General features: G+C 44.6%; 1 protein-coding gene across 7 annotated transcripts in view; it reads right to left on the minus strand.

Moving 5' to 3' along the window:
- Nucleotides 1–23493, minus strand: part of FYN (FYN proto-oncogene, Src family tyrosine kinase) — a 133210-nt gene that overhangs the window by 82544 nt on the left and 27173 nt on the right. Inside the window, exon 1 of one of the 7 annotated variants that reach the window (XM_068160559.1) lies at nucleotides 8694–8848. The exons of 4 other annotated variants lie outside the window; for them this stretch is intronic. The gene's annotated coding sequence lies outside the window, so the exon portion shown is untranslated. Of the gene's footprint in view, nucleotides 1–8502; nucleotides 8621–8693; nucleotides 8849–23493 lie in introns of those variants that run through there. 2 more of the 7 variants (XM_068160562.1, XM_068160560.1) reach the window with 2 other exon arrangements.

Below are 23493 nucleotides of genomic sequence, written 5' to 3' on the forward strand. Positions count from 1 at the left end.
TCCAGACTAACTAGCCCTGGGTCTCTCAGCCTCTCCTCATAGGGCAGCGCTCCAGTCTCTTCATCACCCTCCAAGCCCCCTGTTGGACTCTCCTGAGTAGACCCCTGACCCTCTATGAACTGGGGAGCCCAAAACTGGCCACACTATTCCAGGTCAGGTCTCACTAGGGCAGACTAGAGGGGGAGGAGAACCTCCCTTGATCTGCTGGCCACAGTCCAACAGCAAACATCAGCAGCAAAACTGTGCATGCCCAAAGCATCACATTCATTTCTGTTACACAGACTCTCACACCTAATGGCAAAATGTCAACAGGATTTGGGGCTACAACAGTACAACAAAGCCAGTGGCACTGCAGCTGGCCAGCCTGTGCAGAACTGCCAGCTGCCACATCAATGTGTCCTTCTTGCCATGCACCACAGCATTGGATCGACAACCAGGTCCTCTGGTCTGCTTCCTCTCCCCAGGTAACTAACAAACCTGTCCAGCCACTGTTTACTCCACTTTGTACCCATCTACCTGGACACAGAGCTAGAGCAAGGAGTTTGAAATACCTCATACATGAAATGTATCAAGACAGGGAATTGATTTGAACTTGTACATGCATGTGGGGAATGAAAACAGCATGGTCTCCACAAGCAGCCAGCTGCATTCAGAAAAGGACAAAGCAGGAGAGCACGTTTGCTCATAAACACGTGTGTTTTATCAACTGCCTGAACTCCAGATCACTTCCTTTTTCCAGACAGACACCTCTGGGTCACAGCTTTCAGCTCTGTTAACATTTCAACAGCTCACTGGCTGCCATTTCACAGGAAGAACGGGAAGGGACGTGGACTAAGCATCAGATGGCCAAATGCTCAAACGTGTTGAAATGGAAGAAGAAAAATCTTCTCCCAAGGAGAGGGCTTCCAGTACCAGGACTAGGTAAGGTGTAAAACTAAAACATTGCAGTTGTGCAGAGTGACATCTATGCATCATACAGCTGGGACCACTTATGTCCACAGCCTCAGCTGCACCAGCACTAACAGAAGATTTTCCTCCTGGGCAAGCTCTTTCTCACTCTAGGATTCACAGTGGAGCAATTACAAGCTTCCTGAAAGCCCTGCGAAGCTTTCAAAGCTTGCAGTAGCTGCAGCTTCTGACCCAGACTGACTGCAACCATTATTAGAGAGCAGGGCAGTAGAAACCACTGCAGCCTAGTTGAAGGTTTAAACAGCAGTGAGCGAGGACTTCAGCACCTCTCATTTGGAGGGGGGAGGTGCTGGCATCTGAACAGGCACATACACAGTGACAAGCACTTACAAAGCATTTTGTAGGCTTGGAACAAATCCCTGTTTGTAAGATTCCCTTAGTGAAGGAATTGATGTTAACAGAGCAAGCTATTTATAGCAACTCTCCATAGAAATCAACTGTCTGTTGGTTCCTGTCCTCCTGAAACACAGCTTTCTAACTGGAGAAACACTTCCTTTACTCTGCAAGCAGGGGCAAAGGGAAAATACTCCCCAACATACACTCTGCCACCTCCAGTCGTCCTGCAGATGAGGTGTCCTTGTGCTGCTGGCACAACAGGTCATTCATGGTTTGAGCCCCTGTGCAGTCACAGCACCCTTCTCCAGCACCCTCAGCTGGACAGCTGACATTGATGTGTTGGCTGTGCCACGGCACTCACAGCTTCGAGTTGTGCCTGACAGATGCACACATAGGGATGGACTGCTCTTCCCAGGCTCCTCAAGCCACACACACTTAATGATAGGCTCTTAGCCACCATTAATCCGAGTGTACCTACCTTTTGTTAGCAGTAGGGCAAACCAGGAGGGAGAAATCCCAGCCTCTCCCCAGCCAGGCCTTCAGAAGATCCTAAAGCAGTGTGTTCACACATCAAGATGATGGGGGGGGGAAGGGCTGGAACACCTCTCCTATGAGGACAAGCTGAGGGAGTGCAAAAATCACCACAGAAAATCTCACCTACTTGTTACCAGTGACCCAGATCCACAGTCTGCTTACTACCCAAGCTTAATTAATTATTTCTACAATTTGCTCAGACAAGAAGCTGAGCAAACTGCTGCCAACTGACTTCTCTTAATAAAACAAGGTAAAAAACCCAACCAAACAACAAAACCCAACCACAAAACAGAGCAGATTCCCTGTTTCAAAGGACAAGGTAGCTGAGCAAACAAATCAGAAGCTAAGCCACACACAAGCAAAGAGACAGACCCCACAATTTCTGCCATTTAAATATTCCCACAAATGAGATGCAATTAATTCTCCACAGGCAGATCTGGGGGACTTCTGCTGCTGGCCTTTTACAGCTGAAGACCAGAGGTACTTGGCCAATAAACTGTACCACAGTGTTCAGAGATTACAGTTTAGACCTGATGATGAGGAAGAAAAAGAGATAAAAGGCTTTCTTTTTTTTTTGACCTACAAAAGGTTTTCACTTTGTGTCAAAGGCTTTTATTTCAGACTGAAACAACCTCACTTTTCCCATTTGGGACTCTACATATCCTCACTGTCCTCTGCCCTTTCCAAACTGCAGCCAACAACACAGGCTCTCACTGTACACTCTTGCCCCTAAATCTCATCCATCACCAGAGCTTCACAATAAAATCCCTCATAGATGGCTCCCTCACAGTGCTTCTTTCCTGTACCTCACACTGACAACTCTTTGTTGGTTAAGGAAAAAAAAGAGGGCAAATCTTAAATCTAATGATTGTACCACCAATAACCCTAAATTAGACTAATTGGAGCCCTGAACTGAAAACAAAGCTTTAAAAGCTATAGGCTGCTCATATATTACCCTGAGACTTTATTAAACTATAAATCTGTTGATTACAGTCTTATTTTCTACAGACAGAATTATCTTAAGCTAATTTGTTGCCCAGCATAATAGCATTTGGTGTCTATAAAGAAAATGAGATTATATCAGGGTAAGTTTGTTTGTAATTTTAGATTAAGAGAATTAAACACAGCCAAGTGTTCACAGAGAGGAAATAATGAAACACAATTATGTGTTCCTTTTATTTTCATGGCCTAATGTCTGGTACCCTGCAAGCCATAAGGAAGCACCTTGCTTCCCAGCCCTTGAACTATTATTTGAAGAGAAACATTTCTCCTTTCCCTATTCCACACAGAGTTTGCTTGAGCTGATAGATGACATCACTTGCTGTAAAAGCATAGAACAAATACAAAATTGGGAGTGTTGATAAGCAAAACCCTGAGCTGTTCTTATCCTTTTAATGCAGAGGCTCTTCTGCTGCAATTCTTCACTGCCTCAGTTCCATTGATTTGCCTGTTGGTTACAGGGCACCGACTGCTGTCTCCTGGAGACACTGAGGTTTAAAATCAATCACTTAAAAATGTTTTGGTTTAAATTCTGGAACAGTGGCAGAAGCGAGCAGGAACTTTGGAGGCTGGCTGTGTCACCCCAGAAGACCTGCCTTGAACCACAGCCTAGAAGGAAAAGCAGGGAGCACCCAAAGTGTTTACAACCTTGCATTCAAGGTAAGTAGAAAGGTACACACACTAAAATGTAAGCTAAAGGGTAAGGGATACTTTCTTGGGCTGACAGCTCAAACCTGGAGTCCCTCAGACTCACAGCTCCTTAACTCAGAGACACTGCACCAACCTATTCATCAATGATCAAGTCACAAACCTCTGGATGAAAAACAACACAAGCTTCTACAGAGTCTTTTCTCTACCCCATCTCCTTTCTCAGCAATGGCTGTGATGTAGTTGTGTCCACATCATCCCTAGCTCTTGGTCATGGCTGCATTTGGGTTCCTTCAGGAGGAAATGGATGGCAGTAGTCCCTTCCAACAGGAGAAAACAGATGACAGCAGTCCCATCTAACCTGGTATTCTATGATTCTATGGTATTTGCTCTGCCTCAAACCACAGTTTCTACACATGGGCAGTCTGGGAGGGTTGTGAGGACATGAAGTGATGGTGGTGTGCAGGCAAAGCTGCTTGTAAGCTCTTCCTCTGCCCTACTCGTCCCTTCCACTCTGAACCTGCTTCTTCACAGTGGCTGGAAATCAACTGCAAAATCAGAAAGTCTTCCTTCTGGCACCCAGTATTCCTAATCCTCATTCTGCCCAGTGTCCAAGGCAAAGAAAGAAAGAAAGAGAGATCTCAGTAGCTTCAGCTATTTATTTAGCTTTGCTGCAGAGGTCTCAGCAGCTTTGTTACCCAAAAGGTAAACAGCAGCAGTGACGCACTCCAAGAAAGCATCCCTCAAGCCTGCTCTGAACAACAGAAATAACTCCTGCCAGCACCAACTGCCATGTGTCAAAACTCAATGCTATTCTTGGAACAGATGCAGGCCCAGGAATCTTTTTTTTTCTCCCCCCCCCTTTCTTTCTGTCTGTCTTTAAAAATAAATAAATAAATAAAAAATAAAAAGGCAGCAAAGTAATTTCAAACCAGTCCAAGCAACACATGTGATGTGTGTGACGGTCTTGGCAGCCTCTAATTTTCTAACTGATAATTACTGGCAGTTTATCAGCCATAACAGTTTGAGACAGGCAGTTTGACGACGTTAAGGGACGCTGCTGAACGAAAATACAGTTCCCACAGGCTCCCTCCTGCACACTTTCCCCTTCCTGCCAGTTGGAGAATTTCAAGGGCTCAGCTAGGATCTGGCAAATCCTCCCCCTGGCCCTGCACTGCTTCTCAGATCGCTGCCAGCAGGGCTCTGTTACATCTCCATAGCATACATCATTAAAAAAAATAATTCATTTTTCACAATGCATTAATTGTGCCCCCCTCGGCCACGTGACTGCAAATAGCTCTGGCAAACAACTGCACCTCAATGAATAAAAAGTTTGTTTGACCGGAGAGTAATTGGAGTTGCTTGGCACTGAAGATGAATACAGCAACGCTCCAGCTGACACATCGTACAGAGATGGGCCTATCAGGTCCCCTCGACTTACTTGTGTATACAATAGACAGCAAATAACCTTTCTTGAAGCTTCAGGCTTAAAAGAGCAAGATTTCTGGGCAAAAATGAACCATTAGCCTCTTTAAGACTCTGAATGACTGGATTTATCTACTAGCCCTTTGCAGTCAGTAATCCACAATAAAGAACCTTCAGAGATGAACTTTGACAAGTTCTATTATTGGTTTGGTTTTTTTTCCCCCCCTCCAGCAGATGCAGGATTTTTATTAAAGACATCCATAGGCACAAAGTGAGCTGGCATTCAGTGGGTACTAGCAAGAAATGAACACAAAAAAAGAGGAGAGGTTTTATGCTTTGTTTTGGTTTGGGTTTGGTTTTTCAAACCTGAAAACTGATCTTTCACATTGCATCAAGCAACTGTAACTCTACACTTGGGTGAGTCGAGCAAGTTAAATCACAGGTATTAAATCTCTGGAATGTCAGAGTGCTATACCCACTTTCAGCCAAACCTTCAGTGCTCCTGGTGTTTTCTGCTTCTGCTAAGCACACTTCATGCCATTAAGTGTTCATATGATACAGCCATCAGCTGCATGTGGTTTCCCCCTCTGTCAGGTTTTTTACACTCCCTGCCTTTTAAGGGTTTCTAACAATAACCTCTCTCTGCCAGCAGTTTCAAAGTTTCTGCACACAGAGGAAATGTGCATCCTTCTGCATCCAAACCTCACCATGCTTGTTGCCAGGGATTTTATGGACTAGGATCTTCACAGAGGCAAAGCCAGATACTTCACACCAAAGGATCAACACCACTCAGGGCTCCTAGCATGGAAGATCCGCGCTTGTCTGATCATCCTTTCTGCCAACATCAATGGGAAAATTCCCACTTATTTCTACAGGAGCAGGGAGAAGCCACAAAGCATGTACAGCTGCTGCCTACTGTCAGTGAAATGGGAGAGGCTTCTTACCAGGGGGGAGCAGAATCCACCACTAAATCTGCAGTCAGAAATATCACAAATACTCTCTTCTAACCTAAAATATGACACATGAGGGTGGCAGGCTTTTGGAAAGGTAAAGAGGACAAATGAACCATTTAATCTTGTCATTTGAAAGCTCCAGGTGTGAACTACAACCTTTCATCTCACTTTAACTCCACCACAGTGGTCTGAACCCCAAGGCAAAACAAACATGCAAGAGAGAAAACAAGCCCAAACCCTTAACAACAGACTCCGGGGTGTACTAGCAAAGTAAGTGCAGGTCCTTCTCCAGATGACTCCCTTCATGGCCTCTGTCAAGCATGCTGCTCTCCAGCTCTGAATCCAGGGACCCCCCACAGCAGGTTCATGCCCAGCTCAGGAATAACCCTCACCCATTAGCACCCCTGCTCAGAGCTTGGCTGATATCTGAGTGTCAGCAGGACCTGTGGTCCCACAGACATCCCTCGGGCAGGCCCAGGGGCTCTCAGCAGAGCCTGAGCACAGGTAGCTTTAGCCTCCACTGCCCACCTGACAGCTCTCCCTGTAGTCTTCAGAGAGGAGAAGCTCAGTTTGCTCAGAAAAAGGATGCAAAGCATCATCTTTGTCCAGCTTTTTATGGCTTGGTAGGTATTTCTTACAGATATTATTATGAAATCAAATGCTGCCCTTGCAAGTCAAAACACTTCAGAGAATGCTATTTAAAAAAAATAATAAAGAGAATTTTGTGCCTACCTCTCTCCTCTTCCAACACATCAGGTGAAACATTAGTTATGAAAATCCAAGCAGTGGGAGAGAATCTAAAGAGGACACCCACTGGAAGGAAGTTTCATAATGGATCAAGTGTTCAGCCCTGTGAAAGAACCTCAGATGAAGGGTGGAGAAAGAGGTATGGGGTAAAAGCCTCCTAGTGGCAGAAGAAAATCCTTAATAGGAGGAGAAGGAAACACATTTTCAGTGTAAATCAATGCCAGGTGGTGCTGCTCAGTCACTGGGGGGGAATTTCCAGGACAGTGGCGAGGGTGGGAGGTGGGTGTGTTGAGAGGGGAAGTACCTCCACACAAAAATCCCCATCAGCACTCCCTCTTGACACTGTGACACAATCAGCTTACCACTGGTAGTATCTGCTCTACAAGTGCTTCAGCAGAGGTCTGCACAGTGTTCTCACGGTGGGGACCAGGGCAGGGAAGCACCACAGCAACAGGTTTGATAGCCAGCAGGTCAAAACACATATGTGGGTTCTGGAAATAACCAAAGGCAGTCTCTTCTCTGGGAGATGTTGTGGGGCTTTTTACAGGGTCCTTTCAATGCTGCACACCTCATAACTAAGACTCCAGCAACTGTATCTTGGCATATCTGTGTTCACACACACCTGCTCTGAATGGTCAACAAGGCAGAACCTCACCCAGCAAGAATTACCCAGACCCTGCTCAGAAAGTCTGTGTCGTGCACACGAGAGACTGAAAGAGAGAGATGTTAAATACTTGGCATCTGTGGTTAAACCCACCCATCCAAGCAGGCAAAACACAACTGCAAACAGATTTACAGAGAAGCTTCCACTTATTTGTAACCTGACTCTCAGCTTGTGAAACATCTGTGTTGATCCTCTTTCTTTCCTTTCAAGCCTGCCTCCTTGCAGCTCGCTGTAGCTGTGATTAGTCATGTCTGCTTAGGAGAGGAAGCTCACTTGACCAGCAGAGCATCATAAGGTCAGTGGCTGCCTATGCTTTTTGTTTCTGTGGTCACTCCACAGGTTCCTCAATGCACCCAAACCCAACATCCTCTGACCCTCACCAAGTTTGGCAGAATACACAAACCAAAGTCAGGTAGTACTTGACTAGGCTTCTGCAGCTAGTGGAGAAAGCAATTCACTAAACCTCATTTGTTTTGAAGTGGGGAGTTTAGGTGGTAGTGATTACCTGAGCAGGTAATTGTGCAGGAGCCAGAGGAACAACAGTTATCACTCATCTTTCACTGAGAAAGGAAAGAATAAATAGAAGTTTCCTTCCTTGCAAGTGTAGACACCTTGACAACTTGTTAGGGACCAACACTTCTTCAGGGGACAGAGAGAGATAAAAGGAACAAACAGCTTGTTCCCCTCACAGATGCTACATGGTCCCTGAGATGCCCACAGCCAACTCCTCCCCCCACCATGTGTTAGTAGGACAGAAGAGGGAGAAAGAATAACCTAGAGCTCACCAAGGGCACTAACAACATTAGCAACACCATGCTCTCATCTGTAATTTAGTAAGCTAGACCAGATCTAGCATGAAAGAAAAGAGCTTCCACTTTCAAGGTCTTTACTGGACTACAGTTTCATGGGAGATTTCTATTGACACCAAGACCCCCCCAAAAGCACCTCTAATAGAAAACTGTGTTCCCAAAGGGAAAGTACTCCATTAAGTATCCAAAGTGTACTCCATATGTTTTCCCAGCACTCAAGACCAATACTGGAAAAGGGCAAATAATTTGTGATTTCACAGATGCGCTCCTCAGCCACATAAGAACCCAAGGCTTCAGTCTGCCTATACGGCTACATGGTAGAAATAAAACAACAAAACCCCACCAAACCCCAAACTATTCACTGTACATATTCTGGGGAAACAGCACAGAAGGAAAGCCAGAGACATGAAGCAATTACCTCTCTTTTCCTCAAGGCCACATGATCCTCAAGATAGCTCCTCTTATTGCACCACCAGTTGTAACCTCCTGGCAGCTAACTCCTTTCATGCTTACCAGCTAGAGCACTTTCAAAGACACAGACAATCTTCGCCATTTATCCACCAGTCTCCTATTACAGTTTAAAAATCAGTAGGCAGTATTAATCCCTACCTGCAGATCTGTCTTCACACAGCTCTGCCTATAAACAGTCACCTCATTAACTTCAGCAAGTTTGTTTGGTTTTCCTTTTCTAGTCAGGAGTTGCTGCTCTCAGCTCCATCATCTCTTGCTCTGCAGTCACTCCAGAAGACGGATATCTGTGATTAACTCAGAGATGAACCATGTGCTCTGAGATCAGAGCTTTTATTCCAGTCCTTCCTCTTCACTTCCACCTCCTCCCAAATCCACCATTACATGTAGCTTGCTCCACAGTCAGCAGGAGAGTTGCACATAGGATCAGAACTCTACAGCAATGACCTCAGGTTTCCTTAGAGCGAAGTGCAAGTAGTTTCTTGGGAACAGTTGTTCCTGGTTTGCACAGTGGACGTTGCAACAAGTCACTTACAGCATTTTCTACAGGAAATAACTCATCTGTAAGTGGAAAGTCACATGCTTACCTCTGAAACAGTGCTACAGCTGCACCAATGGACAGCCAAGAGGCAACTGCACAAGTGCTACTGTGTGGAAGGGGACAGTTTAGTGCTCAGTAGCAGGGACAGTGTCACCTGATAGACCAAATTCTCCCACTTGAGCACAGAAAAGTTACAGTGAACACTACCATGCAGGAAGGAGCATCTTGAAGCACTATTCTGGCATTACCCAGAATAGTACTGTTTCAGCAGAGCAGCTGGACTTCACAGGACTGAACATGCTGATGTTCAACTCAACAGTTGGTGTAGGCACATACAAAACCATGTCTTCTCTCACTTCTACTAACCCACATGGAGACACAGTATTATCTTCAGGTGGGAACAAGACCTTGGTTGCTGTAACAGCTCTGTGTCCAGCTTGCGCTAAGCAAGTACCACAGGATGCTAATCAACTCCGTGTCCACCAGAAGTCAGCCAGGTTATTAACAGATGGAAAATACACAAGGAACCTTCCCATAAATAAAAGGTTTGTGCTTCTGTGATGGCTTTATTTTTACCTTTATTCTGATTCTGGGATATTGATCTCTTTCAGCATGCAATTTTTATGATACCCAGCAGTATTCAAGTCAATGGAAAAGGACATTCATGCCTGGGTGTTTGAAGGGAGAACATACCAGGTTGTGCAGAACTGTCAGTATCAAAGAATGGTGGCAAAGCTGGGCTAGATTTGCATTCAATTCCTTTTTCCTACCTCCAAATGAGGCTAGGAAAAGGGACACTTGCTGGATCTTTTTTGGCTGCTAATTCTTGCAGGGCAAAGTAAAAAATAAGGGACACTAGGGGGAAAAGCCTCAGCTAGCTGTATGTCTTTTGGATCATGGAAAGCACAAAGCATGAGAAAAATGCTATTTCTTGATAAACACAAACAATGTGACACTGTGCAGGACAGCAAACTTTAGGGAAAGGACTAAACCCCAAGCTTCTAACTCGTGAGTAACATTAGATCCATCAGAAAGGAGCATGTAGGTGTGATGCTGCATGGCTTATCTAGCTGAAAAAAACAGTTCTCAGAGGTATTGCTTTCATTGAAAGAGTTTTTATTGCAAAGACTTTCCTGACTTGGCCATCTGTTGTATTTGGAGCCTGGGTCAGTAACTCAAACACACCAATGAGGCCATTTCCTTCCTCACACCAGCTGTCCAAAAGGTTTTGGGAAAGCCACACTCGCTTTCCACCCAAACAGCCAATAACACAGAGCAGACATGCAGAAACACAGATATTTTGTATAGGGTTCATGTATGAAAGTGAGACAGAAAGGGAAGAACAGAAAAGCAGAGAGAGCTGAGATTACAGAGAGCTCTCTAAAAAACAACAACCCCAAAATCTAGTTTTTATGACAGTTAGGCTGAAGAAGTTATCTCCTTCAGTTTGCATTGCAACTGCACAGGGCCTGACCTGAGGTGATGTCTTTGTCCATTTTCCAAGGGACCATGCAGACATTAAAAATAATCAGATGAATCCAGCAGATGAAGGAAAGAAGTTTCCCTCAAGCCTCAGACATGTTGAAGTCACAATCTCAGTTCCTTAGGGATGAAGACAGCACACTCCTTCACTCTTTGGCTAGCATCAGGGAGGTACAGAAGCAACGATCCCATTCCCTGAGCTGAGGGGATGTGCCTGCCTCAAGTGTGATACTGTTGGTGGATTCCAGAGAAGTTACATCAACCTCTGAGGTTTATGGGCTCTTAAGTGAGATTAGAAGTCATGGAGGAAAGAAATTTGACACCTTTCACCCTCCAAACTGAGAGGATTTGGAGATTTTAGTAAACAATAACCTCACCATCCATCACAAAAACACGAGCATCAACAGCAAGGTATCTGGAATTAGAGACCAAGACCTTCCCAGTTCTCAGATCTTAAAATCTCAATTCAAAAAACTTCAGGCAGAATCTTCTGTGCATCTCTCCTAGGAGCCATTATAATGAAGTCAGTGACTATGTGAGAGCAGATGATGAAATCATGAATATATCAGTGTACACACACACAAATTCCTTGGAAAAAAATCTCAACTTTTGAACCCAGTAAGAATGAGAAATCATGCTAAAAGGCACAGAACATTTTCATGTTGACTGAGGTAATTCCTGTTTGTCTGGATTATAAAGCAATGAGGATACAACTTAACTAAGCTCTTGACAGAACTTTATTTCCTATGTTGACTTGATGATCTTAGAGTCTTTTCCAACCTCTATGATTCTAGAGTTCCTCACTGGAATGTATAATGGGCCAAAGCCAAAGGGAAGCTGTGGCTGAAGGGAACCAGAAGCCCTCAAGATACTTTGTGATGTGTTTTTCCTCTGGACCAGGATGAAACATGCCAGGCTTGGTAGGGAGCCAGCCACAGGGTCCCAGGCCCAGAGGTACTCAACTGCTGTGCTGAGGTTTGTGGAGCACAACAGGGTTCCCACTGTGCAAAGCTCTTCCTCTGACCATCACAAAACACCTGCTAGGTTACTGCTTGCTTTTTAGGCCATACAGAATAAAATAGAATAAACCAGGTTGGAAGAGACCTTCAAGATCATCGTGTCCAACCTATCATCCAACACCACCTAATCAACTAAACCATGGCACCAAGCACCCTATCAAGTCTCCTCCTGAACACCTCCGGTGATGGTGACTCCACCACCTCCTCAGGCAGCCCATTCCAATACCTTAACAGCCAAACTGACACACCTTCTCTGCACAGCTGTAGTTTGATGTGTTGACAGCAAGAAGGCTCCTGTTGTACAAGCACTGCTTAGCAGAGATGTCTCACAAAGCAAGCAGTGTAGCAGAGTAGCAGGATTGACTAATGAATAAAGCTCAAAAAAATAAATAAACAAGGGATGTAAAAGGATGTTTACAGATTTCCACATGGATGTGCTCTATTATGAAGCTATAACTTCCTATCTATTGAGTGTTTACTAGAAAGCCTGAGAATTAAGATAGAGTCTTTTGTGGACAGGAAATGATCCAAAGAAAAATTAAACAGATACAGCAATCCACCAACAAAATGGGAGGAAACCCTTTAACTGCTAAATAACCAAAAGCTTACATGGTACTGGAATGCTACTGAAAATTAGGAATAAAAATTTCTCTTAGACATGCATTTCCTCTAGCCTTTAGATGAGATTTTATCCAGCTCTCCTTTACATCACAGAATGACAAAATGTTAGGGATTGGAAGAGACCTCAGAAGATCATCCAGTCCAACCCCCCATCAGAGCAGGATTTCCTACTGTAGGTCACACAGGAACACATCCAGGTGGATTTTCAAAGTCTCCAGAGAAGAAGACTCCACAACCTCTCTGGGCAGCCTGTTCTAGGGCTCTGTCACCCTCACAGTGAAAAAGTTTTTCCTTAAGCTCATGTGGTACCTCCTCTGCTCCAGCTTGTACTCATTGCTCCTTGTCCTATCTTTGGACATCAGTGAGCAGAGTCTGGCTCCATCCTCCTGACACTCACCCTTTACATATTTAGGTACTCAGAGGGAGTTGAAATGGGACTTTGACAGATTAAAAACTGGAGGATTGGATGTATTTAATTAAGCACAAACCCACATGATGTGATGTGTATGTTTTAAAAGCCCATTTTAAGCATGACTGATGAGATACGCAGAGATACATCTGCACTTAGGAAAAAATAATGCATTACACACCCATGCATGAACACAGAACTTACAGGAAATAATATGCAGTAATATTTCTACCCTAGGCTCACACTAGTGGTCAAAACATCAATTAATTTTTTTTGCTGTAAACATTTCAAGGAGTTGCTTTATTATAAGCAGACACCCTCGAGCTTGGAGGGGGAATAAAGATAGAATCCAGCAAAACTGTGTCTTTAGAATGCTATTATTCATTTTATCAACTGCAACCTAATCTAGATTTTCACACTGCAGAATTGTGTGTTATGTGTGGCAGTTTTAATCTAAATTCCACAGGAAAGGCACTTCCCATCTGCAGCTGAGCTCTTGGTACACACCCAAAGGCTTCACTGGAAAGCTGCTCTTCAGCAGCCAGCAAGAGCAGGGCACATGCGGCCCTGCTCACAGCAAACACAAAGAGCTGTGAACTGTTCATGATAAAGAGAAACTAGCACATGAAATGCAGCTGAAAATGGCTACTTGCAGCCATAGGAGAACTGCTTTTACCTTGAAAGAATACTCCACAAAGGCCTTTTCCACAAAGAAATTGCACAGAAAATGCCTGGTTATAGAATAGAATTAACCAGGTTGGAAAAGACCTTTGAGATCATTGAGTCCAACCTATCACCCCACACCATCTAATCAACTAAACCATGGCACCAAGTGCCTCATCCAGTCTCCTCTTAAACACCTCCAGTGATGGTGACTCCACCACTTCCCTGGGCAGCACATTCCAATGGCCAATCACTCCTTCTGTGAAGAACTTCTTCCTAACATCCAGCCTAAACCTCCCCTGGCGCAGCTTAAGACTATGTCCTCTTGTTCTGTTGGTGGTTGCCTGGGGAAGAGTCCCACTGATGTCAAATTAAGGTCCTTGAATTAATTTCAGCAGGCTACCCATCAGTCTCCAGATTTTTGTTATTAAAATAGGGTGATAAAGAGTCCAGAGTCAGCTTATAGCTGAGGCTGACAGTTTGTCACCCTGCAGCATGTAACTGCCTGCATCAAATCACAGGAGGGTTTAGAGTTGTTAGCTGTTGGAATGTGCTGCCCAGGGAGGTGGTGGAGTCACCGTTCCTGGAGGTGTTCAAGAGGGGATTGGATGTGGCACTTGGTGCCATGGTTTAGTATTCATGAGGTCTTGGGTGAGAGGTTGGACTTGATGATCCTTGAGGTTTTTTCCAACCTTATTGATTCTGTGATTGTCCCCAGTGCTGTGAAGGAAGCTCCACATAGGAGTCAAGAGCCACTGGTTGTGAACTGGAAACAAGGCTGCTGCTAATGATGCTGCTTGGATTCCCAGCTCCTGTCCTGCATTCATACAAACCTAAGTACATGATTTGTGCAAGAATCACTTAGGTTCTGTTTCCCAACAAGTGTACATTGTGGCTAAATTACTGAACTGCAAAATCATTTAAAAACACACTACCAAAATTAATTGCTTGACAAGACACCAGAATATTCTGGGGAAGGGAAGAAAAACCACCCAACCCCCCCAAACCAACAAACAAAACAACAACAAAACCCCCACAAGTAAAAAAAGAGGAAAGCAAAGGGTTTAATTCTCATTCTCATTTCCATCCTACCTCTTGTCACTCCATAGCTAAGTAGTGTTAGGTTTGTGGCTTCCTTACCACAACAAAGCTGAGATTCCTTGGTGCTTCCACCAAGACAAATGTCAGCTTGACACACTACCAAGGAATGAAGCTTGTGCTATCTATTTATATTCAGAAAGGTAATTAAAGAAAAAACCCCAAAATTAAAGTGTTTGGCTTTTAAATTACTGTCATTGCAACACAGGGAAAACTAAACAAAACCAAGTCTCTAGTTACTTTTTGAGCTATTTTAAAGTGAGCTCAGTCTTCATTCAGCATGGCCAGAGAGCAGCAAACAATGGCAGCTCAAGAGGAGTGATTAGATCCTGGATCTGCATATCATAAATGATGATAGAAGCAAGCTTATCTAGGAGTTTCACATGTCATGGCCACTAGGAATCGAGCTGAACATACATACAAAGACCACTACAGTCCTTATCCAGAGGAATCAGGAAATGTTGTTTACTATGAGGGAGGAATATGGCTTCCTTCAAAGCAGGCCTCCAGCCTAAAAATGCAGATTACACTAACACGACTACAAGGGAAACATTCAACACAGACCTCTCTGCTGAGGGAAGAATGGTCCACATAGCCCACATTTCACGTGCCTTGGGCCAGAGGTTATCACTGTATGGTTACAAATACCACATCCTAACTTAGGGCAGCTTGTGAACTTCAGTTTAGAATAAACCAGGTTGGAAGAGACCTTCAAGATCATCATGTCCAACCCATCAACCAACCCAACCCACCTAAACAACTAACCCATGGCACCAAGCACCCCATCAAGTCTCCTCCTGAAGACCTCCAATGACGGCGACTCCACCACCTCCCCGGGCAGCCCATTCCAATGGGCAATCACTCTCTCTGTATAGAAGTTCTGAAGGTGCCTATTGTGTATTAGCTACCCACATGCATACTTTTATCCTGTGTTATAGCTCTAGCAGAGCATGGAGTTATCCAAAGCAAAGGGCTGAGCTTTTACACAGCACTTACTGACTGCTCAGAACCACATGAGCTGTGAGCATGCACCCCAACTTCCCCCATGCTGACTTGTTTCCTCTTAATGCTTTGTTTCACTGAAATGGACTGTGCTCATTTAATGGGGACAATACTAAATCAAGATAGTGCTGAAATCACCTTCAAATAAACTTTTGCAACCATTGTCTTTCCCTTGCACACACCCACTGATGGCAAATATCTCAGAAGTTAATTTCCCAGTTGGAAGCAACCAAGAGGATGAAACTGTACTCATTAGAACACACAGAAAGCAGGCAATAATCAAAAGCTTCATGCATGCTTAACAGAACATTGTGAATTGCTCTTCACCACACTGGTTAAAGTTAAAAGGAAAATTACATTGACTTAACTATATCACTTCATTAGAACTCAGATTCACAAACCAACTCTTTAGAAGTGCTTGAAAAGGTTAAAAATCAGGGTTTAGGCTCATACTGCATATTTTTACACTCAAAAGAGAAGCCCCAAAATAATAATAACCAAAAAAAAAAACAACCCAGTCTCCCAAAGGCTTTAATTAAACACCTGAAGTGCTAATTTCTAGACTGAAATAGAAAACCAGCTGGAAGCATTAATAAACATATTGCTACATCAAACCCCACTTGTTAACAATGTAAAGCTAATCTCCAATGTGGTTCTCCCCCCAAAAGGGAAACGAATCAACTCCATCCACTAAGAAACTGCTACATGCAATGCTTTTTGTACTTGAAAACACCCCCCAAACTTACCAATGCTTACATCACCCCAAATGGGGCAATCTAGCAGCCATGTTAGCAAAGGAAATGCCTCTGCAGTTGTGGCATTTCACAACCCTGCAGCCCTGCAATACTCAGGGTGCAGAAGGTCAAGGTCATGTTTCCAGGCACTAGAAGGCTAGAAAAGCAACCCACACTAATGAACTACCAGAGATCAGATTTAACTAAGGTCCTCCTGGCTTGTCCAATGACATCTCATCAAGCCTGCAGAAAATATTCCCTTACTTCCACTGAATGGTGAGGAAGTGAACAGATTTACTTCAGCCAAAACGTAGCGCTGATGAGTGCTGCTGAAACACACACAACTAATTACTGAGCTGCTTCACTAGCCAAGATCAGTCCAGCTTTCTTATGGCTGCCAGTGACATATGTAGTGGAAGCAGAGACCTTCAGCAAATACTTGAGTGTGGTGGAAAGCAGAGTTTCCCTTCTAGCAAAGCCACACAATTTTGGTCTGAATACATTCACAGGAGGAAGGGCGGAAGGAGTTGAAGCTGCCACAGAGATGCTGCCTGGGAGGAAGGCTGGAAGCCCAGCTCCCTGTCCTGCTGCCCAGTGTCCTAATGTGAACCATTAGCGAGAGCAGCCAATTCCGCTGAAGAGGCAAACACTTGCTGGAATGAAGCCCTTCATTTCCCAGGACTTTTGAGATTTCTGAAGAATCCCCCCCAAAAACACAGACTGTTGAGATGAGGATGACTCAAGCCTTACAAGAAAACTGGGGAGCAGGGAGGGGGAAAGAACTTCCTTCAACAACAGGCACTGCACTAGGCAGCAACATCTCTTGTCCTGTTTCACAACCTGCTCATCAGCATTGCACCACTGCTGTCCTGCACAACTACAGAGGCTAATCTCTGAGTCCACCCTGCTGCTGCCACAAACTCAAACAGCAGTTTGCACCCCATGTAGGGTGGTGTGAGCTTCCCCTCTGCACTGAGATACCAACCCAAGGTCACTACACTCTAACCACAGATTTGTCTCCTCCCACCAGCTGCCGTTGTAAGAGTTACAAGGATTAAGACTACTGATAGAAGAGAAGTGTGGGCTTTGTGGGCTTATTCACCCACTGGTTTTAATGGGGCTGCCACAGCTTTACCCAGGGCTGCCGTGTCAGAGGACTGCATTTTCCCCTCCTTCCAGCTAATCACACTCTTCGCAGAGGCAAAGGAAGAGAAGCAGCCTCTTCTGTGGCTGTGGTCAGAGGCCTCAGCACCAGCCTAGCCAAACCATAACTGCTTGCCTCGCTTTAACAGGATAAAAAAAAAATAAATCAAAGAGCTGGCCCAAGGTAAGTGCCTGACAGCACTAAGGAGTGCATTAGCAAGCACATAGCTAGCAGCTCCCTAGCAATTAGAAGCTGAAGTTGTCAGATCACAAACTGCATTCAGGCACCACAAACACTACAAAATTGAGTGAAGAAAAAATCCGAAACAAGCTGTCTGAGGCAACACAGTTATTATAATGCTGTTCTCTGTACTATAAACCATAATGATTCTTGCTTAGAAAGCCTTTTGTTTCAAGAGTTTGAAGCAGCAGGCTTACACAAAATTTTCCTCCACAAAGTGGAAGTCTGGCAATTTTGACCTGATTTTGCCATTTACGTGACGGCTGCAACGCTGAATATCCTGATGAAAGGAAATCTCAGCTGAAGCCTACACTCTGATTTCTGCTTCTCAGAGCTCATCCTGCAGCACTTCAGAGAGCTCCAAGACATCACTGTGTCTCTACCCTACGAGATGCAGCACAGATACAGCTGCTTCTTGGGATTTCAAAAATAATTAAAGGCAAAATACAACAAAGGAAGCAGGGAAGAAAGAATAAAATGTGACAGCAGCAATACAAGTCTCTTGCAAAGAAATGCAGGCATGTTCAAGTCTGTTAAAACGTGCCCCTTTCTCCCTGTTGCACACTGTATCTCATCTACAAAGCTCTTCTATTCCATGAAAGCTACATGGCTAAAATTCATCCAGTTTTGTTACAAATGGGCTCTGTTTCAACACCTTCCCAGAATTTTATTTTCCTGTTCACTGAATTAAAAAGAAAACTATAGAAATCTATTCCTAAAAATAATTCCTGTTCTTTTAAAGAGTTGTAGCAGGGGGTAGCATCTGATTAAAGCAGCCTCTGTGGTTTTTGCTGAAAGCAGATTTATGTTTGACAGGATTAAGCTCACAGCCACCTCTGTTTCTGCTGCTCATTATCAGTGCCAGTTCAGAAGCTCTCCTACTTAACATTGAGGAAAATGCTACCAAACTGAAATCCAGCAGCAGCAAACCCAACCAAACAAGAAAGGAAGCAAAGGCAGATTACTTCGCTCCCCTGACTTCGTGGAAGTCCAAAAGCACCTCTAGTCTGTGTGCAGGAGCCAGAGAGGGCTCTGATGGATTGGCCTCACACTCCCTGTGCATTGCTGCTTTAAGCCACTCTGCAGCTGGTTACAAAGTGCCCTCAACCTGAGACACTCAGAAAGGTGGAGGGACAATATCACAGGAACATTTAGGCATGGAAATAGAGCATGACACAGCCTGTTGTAGCTCTCTTGCAGGGTCTTTCTGAGCTCTATTAACAAAATGCACAACAGAAAAGACTTATGTTCCTACTTTCCCAACACACTACTGCTGCTCAAAGAGTTACAAGCTCCAGGACCTCTGCACACTCCTTGCTACTAAGGTCCCAACAAGCTGCAGCCAGGCAATGAGGAGGAGGCTCAAGGGTGACCTCATTGCCCTCTACAACTACCTGAAAGGTGGTTGTAGCCAGGAAGGGGTTGGTCTCTTCTCCCAGGCAACCAGCACCAGAACAAGGGGACACAGTCTCAAGCTGTGCCAGGGGAGGTTTAGACTTGAGGTGAGGAGAAAGTTCTTCACCGAGCGAGTCGTTTGTCATTGGAATGTGCTGCCCAGGGAAGTGATGGAGTCGCTGTCCCTGGAGGTGTTCAAGAGGAGACTGGATGTGGCACTTGGTGCCATGATCTAGTCATGAGATCTGTGTTGATAGGTTGGACTCGATGATCCTCGAGGTCTCTTCCAACCTTAGTTATACTGTGATACTGTGAATGGCAGTGCAGACGACACAACACTGAAAGGAAAAGCCACCAACAGTCCCCTTCCCTCCCATGGCAGGCTTACAAGACAAAACCACTTCTTGGAGCAATTGCCTGCACATAAAGCAGCCAGCAGGGGAATGACAGATGACAGTCATCACCTCCCTGAGTCTTTTCCCTCAAAGTGACTGCTTGAGAACTTAAGTAATTAAAGAGAAAACAACAAGGGTAATGTTAAGGTGGAGATGGAGTAACTCTTACCCAGCTCCCATACTACTGCTTAAAGAAACTAATATAAACACGTGTTCTTTTGGATGAAGGACATAAGTTATCAGCACTACAGTTAGAGCATTTAGAGTTTCCAGAGCAAGGAGAGCACAAGTGGTTTGTCATTACATCAACAGTGCTCAAAACCTCCAAAAATACTTTTTAACTACATCCATAAAAATTACAGACCACAGCCATGTTTGCCTTGTGATTACTTGAAAGCTAAATAAATCCTCTCTTTGAAGCACAAACAAGGTTTTTCAAGTTTTTAACCAAATTTTTGGCCACAGATTTTATATATAACAGCACAGATTTAAAGCTTATTATACCCTGAGCAGGCCCATTTTTGGAAACACCCTGCTAGCTTGCTTCTTGGATGGGTTTCCATTTGATTCAATCACAGTAATTGTACAGCTCTCAGAGTACTCAGAACTAGCCAGGAAAACAAAGAATGTTGCAAAATTTTCCACTTATAGATGACTGGGCTGCAGTTTAGTGATCTTGCAACCAGGAGTGGGAGAAGTCATTCACTTCTTTTCATTATCACATGGCAAAAGCAGTTAGAAATAGACTCAAATTACATAAGTTCTCTTTTCCTGCTTTCATATGTGTGTCTCTCTACATATATCCTCTTATCCCAAACCTTTATCATCACCCTCAAGCTCCCACTCTGAAACCCCCCCCACCCCCTTTATATTTTCAATCCCATCTTTGCAATCAGAGACTTCATGAACTGCCTCTATTCCTAGTGTTTTGTTTGGAAAAAATGCCTTCAGGACCATGTCAATCCTGAAGAAACACCGAGGCCCAGATTAGCATCCTCTTCAGAAAAGCCCATCTGAAGAGATGGCACTTGACAGCATCTGGCAGCTGTAGAGCTGGTGGTGAAGTAAAGGTGGGATGTGATCTCTCTCATCTTTGTATACTGCAGGTCCTTCAGGGGCTTGGGAAGAGGCATTCTGGAGATTAAGCCACAGTAGAGAAGAAGTTTTTCTGTAAGCAGCTAGCCTGCTGAAGTCACCATCCCGGGCCAGGGCTGCAGGGGCATTGCTCCATGCTCTGTTATACACAGAACAGTATCTAGCTTTGCTATATTGTAGCTATGGTGTTACAAGGGCCACTCAACATCCTATCTAAGGCTTTATCACAGTCCAATTACAAAGGAAGTAAGAGAAGATTTGTTGCCTCCTCCCTGCCTCCTGTGGTATTAAAAGCCTTTCCAAAGCACCATGATGTGGTTAGGTCAGAAGCTACTGGACTTGTGCCACAGGTATGATGCAGGTGTACCACCTGTGGCTTTTGTTTAATGTGGAAAAGCATAAAAAAACCCACCCCAACCACCTGAGGCTGTATGATAGTACCAAAAGAAAAGGAAACAAGGAGGCTGGAGCACCTCTCCTATGAGGACAGACTGAGGGAGTTGGGGCTATGCAGTCTGGAGAAGAGAAGGCTCCAAAGAGACCTAATTGTGGCCTTCCAGTATCTGAAGAGGGCTACAAGAAAGCTGGGCAGGGACTTTTTAGGGTGTCAGGGAGTGACAGGACTGGGGGGGATGGAAAAAATAGAAATGGGGAGATTCAGATTGGATGTTAGGAAGAAGTTCTTCCCCATGAGGGTGGTGAGACACTGGAGCAGGTTGCCCAGGGAGGTAGTGGAAGCCTCATCCCTGAAGGTTTTTAAGGCCAGGCTGGATGTGGCTGTGAGAAACATGCTCTAGTGTGGGGTGTCCTTGCGGTCCCTTCCAACCCTAACAATTCCATGATTCTATGAAACAGCCTCAACTGAATTCTGCCAGGCAAATTTTAAATCCCAAATCTTAGAGAGGAAATTAAAGAAAACATTAAAAAAGGGGGCAAAAAAAAAAGGCAAAGCAAAGCAGCAGTTTACATTGGGAGGTACCTGTAGCTTCTCAACACAAAGCCCTTCATCGCTCAGGAAACCTTTGCCACTCTGTAGCTTTTTTGTGCTAAAGCTGTATGCACCGAGTTCAGGCTGAGTTTTCTGAGGAGCTGCAGCCAAAACAACCAGCTCACTTCCAAGAATGTAGCTGGGGGGGGAAGGAGGAAAAAAAGGAAAAAACCCAGAAGCTTTTATTCAGAGAACACAGGGCATTGAATCTTGTCCCAGCGCAGACGCTTTTCACTCTCCAACTCGTGAGTACTTGAACTTGGAATCCCGGGGTGGCTCTTCCGCAGGGTTTTATCTGTGGGTTTGTATGAGTCAGGTGAAATAAAAACCGTCTCCTGACCACTGCTTTGCAAAGCCTTCCTATGTGAAATTAATGATGAGAGAATGGCTGGCTAGTCTGCTGCACTGAGGGACAGAATGAGGACTTCTCAGTCGTTGGATAGCCCACGTTTCCACGGCATTTATTGGTACAAGGGTCAGAGTGGCTGAGAGCAGCCAGGCAGAGAGGGACCTGGGGGTGCTGGTCAATGGTAGGCTGAACATGAGCCTGCAGTGTGCCCAGGCAGGCCAATGGCATCCTGGCCTGCATCAAGAACAGTGTGGCCAGCAGGAGCAGGGAGGTCATTCTGCCCCTGTACACTGCACTGGTTAGGCCACACCTCGAGTACTGTGTCCAGTTCTGGGCCCCTCAGTTTAGGAAGGAGGTTGACTTGCTGGAGCGTGTCCAGAGAAGGGCAACAAAGTTGGTGAGGGGCTTGGAACACAGCCCTGTGAGGAGAGGCTGAGGGAGCTGGGGCTGCTTAGCCTAGAGAGGAGGAGACTCAGGGGTGACCTTATTGCTGTCTACAACTACCTGAAGGGGGGTTGTAGACAGGCAGAGGTTGGTCTCTTCTCCCAGGCAGCCAGCACCAGAACAAGAGGGCACAGCCTCAGGCTGCACCAGGGGAGGTTCAGGCTGGAGGTCAGGAGGAGGTTTTACACAGAGAGAGTGATTGCCCATTGGAATGGACTGCCCGGGGAGGTGGTGGAGTCACCATCGCTGGAGGTGTTCAGGAGGAGACTTGACAGGGTGCTTGGTTACATGGGTTAGTTGATGAGGTGGTGTTGGATGACAGGTTGGACGCAATGATCTTGAAGGTCTCTTCCAACCTGGTTTATTCTACTCTATTCTAAGAGGATGGCGTCGGGACATGCAAGACACTCACCTCACAGATGTAACCCTGTTCAACTAAGGCCCATCAAGGACTCTTTATCAGATGAAGTCTAAAGAGACATTTTCTTGAAGGAGATGAGAGAAATATTTGAACTTTTATCACAGTCCATGTAATTTTCTTGAGAAACTTCTGTTTCTACCCATCAAGGATACGAAATCTATGCGTAAAACACACTGTGTTCTACGGCATCTGCCCTCCTGTTCAAACAGGATGATTCCCATTTCAATACAAAGCAGAATTAAACTGTGATCTCAGCTCAGCATTAATGGGGACAGCAAATATAGCACCCTAAGATAGAGTGCCTACAACATACATAACTTATCTGTGCAGAACAAGCTGACAGAGCAGTTACGTCTTTAGCGAGCTAGACTCAATATAAAAAGGATTTACTTGCATGCAAGAACATTTGCAGTCTCTGTGCAGTTTTACTTTGAATAGATTTAACATTTAACTAGTTCAACCACATTAATCCTTCTGCTCCAGACTCCTGGAAAAGTATTTATCATTTTTCATTTAGAAATAAATGATTAAATAATGCAAATAAATGACGTTTCCAGCAACAAAAAGGTGGAATCTGAAAAGAACTGGATGCAATAAATTCAAAACACCGCTATCTGAGCAAAGATTAAACCCTCCCAACTTGCTCAAAAGAGAAAAAAAATCAGGATTCACAGCAAAGCTGCACTTTTTAATATCAGGGTGAGTTTGAAGCCTTAAAAGCCAGAACTGGGTGCAGCTTTCTCTCAGATAGGAAAGCCCATCGTTTTTGAAGTGTCCCAATTGCCAAGGCTAAATTGCAGCAGTAATGATGAAATACTCCAGTCAGAAGGAGCTCTAGATTGAAAATTTAAATGAGAAGCCAACTCAGTGCAGTTACTGATAATGCAAGTTAATTAAGAGC

Source organism: Melanerpes formicivorus, unplaced genomic scaffold (assembly GCF_026170545.1).
Source record: "Melanerpes formicivorus ecotype bairdi unplaced genomic scaffold, bMelFor1.0.p_v2 SCAF_50, whole genome shotgun sequence".
NCBI lineage: Eukaryota > Metazoa > Chordata > Aves > Piciformes > Picidae > Melanerpes > Melanerpes formicivorus.